The 1,492-nt window shown below is 33.3% G+C and overlaps 1 protein-coding gene across 1 annotated transcript in view; it reads right to left on the reverse strand.

The window, feature by feature from the left end:
- Positions 1-1,492, reverse strand: part of LOC109541262 (microtubule-associated proteins 1A/1B light chain 3A) — a gene marked incomplete at its 5' end in the record, with an annotated part of 53,406 nt that overhangs the window by 42,846 nt on the left and 9,068 nt on the right.

Below are 1,492 nucleotides of genomic sequence, written 5' to 3' on the forward strand. Positions count from 1 at the left end.
AATTTCTTGTAGATAGTTTTAACTTCGAAATACACTGTGTTTCTGCAGAGCGCAATGCGTAGCACGATGTTCACTATTCGGAGTACGAACTCTCTCTGACTTATTTGCAATCAGCAATGCAAATATAAAGAATCCATAAAACTTTAGTGGGGGCGTGGCCTAGGCCTTTTACTTTGTTACTTTTACTTAACTTTGTATGCATTACACCCATATACATTAATATTTAATACATTTTATATATCTACCTGTCAAAAAAATACTAAATTTAAATTCTGTTAATTTCAATATCACTATCAGCAAACGCTAAATATAATACAACTAACTGGATTACAGTATGTTTGCAGTAATAGAACTCCAGAAGAACAAGCTGGAGGGCGGCGCATTGTTAATTGATTATTATAGGTTTAGAAGATTAAATAGGTACATGGGCAACCCAAAAAAAAAAAAAATGCTCAACATGTGAACCGTTTGGTAATTAAACTAGCCTTATATTTTTGAGAAATCCAATGAAAAGTTAAAGGTTGCAGAGGACACATCGGATGTACTTTTAGACTCAGAAGCGGTTAATTTTCGGTTCAAAAGAAGGAAAATTTCAAAACCCCCAAGATACCCAAGTTCAGTAATGACAAAACTGAACATCGCAAACTCCCAGCTCCTCAGTATAAAATCATCGTTTTTATYCGCARATAACTTAMCATATTGTATAACATTGTGACCAGTCTGACGCATTAAAATATACAGTTATTTTATATGTAGTTGTTTTAATACAGTTTTTATKGTTGATAATTTGTTTCAGCTGGTTCCTGCAAAACACCCCTAACTTCAACACCTGGCCAGTGTCCAAACATTTTAAAGGTTTGTTTTGTTTTATTAAATTAGAAACATTGCTGGTATTAGTGAGGTTTCCTATTTCGTAAAACATTTTCTATTCCTAAATGAGTTTCATCAGCTGACAGAACCACTAACAGCACATTCAAGAGTTGCTCTCAAATTGGAAATAAATTTGGTGAGTAGACTGTGAAATCCTATTTAAAAATAACAAATTTTTGAATCTTAAGCCTGTGTCCCATGCATCCGCTTATTCGATGGTACGGTGATACGAAAGTGTCTCTATTGGTTGATAGATCCCCAACCAATAGAAACACTTTCGTAGCACTATTGGTTGGAGATCTGTCAACCAATAGAAACACTTTTGTATCATCGTACCATCGTATAAGCGGATGCATGGGATACGGGATTTAGCCGTATAACATTATGTCATATATGTTATGTAAACGTATATTATATTTGAATTCTCTGGGTTAACAATGTATCTTTCAGATATGCTTATTAGCAAATGCATGGCTTTTTCTTTTGGAAATGGTGCACCTTCCGAATTTGCTACGTTTCCACTGCTTCATAGTTTTAAGGATGCTTGTTAAATGTTTGTTTTCAATAAAACATTTAAACTATAGATATATTTTGTAATTGTAATATAAAACCGATAAAAAAA

The sequence above is a fragment of the Dendroctonus ponderosae genome, unplaced genomic scaffold, assembly GCF_020466585.1.
Source record: "Dendroctonus ponderosae isolate FM_Combo_2020 unplaced genomic scaffold, Dpon_F_20191213v2 Dpon_F_20191213_4, whole genome shotgun sequence".
In the NCBI taxonomy this organism is placed as follows: domain Eukaryota; kingdom Metazoa; phylum Arthropoda; class Insecta; order Coleoptera; family Curculionidae; genus Dendroctonus; species Dendroctonus ponderosae.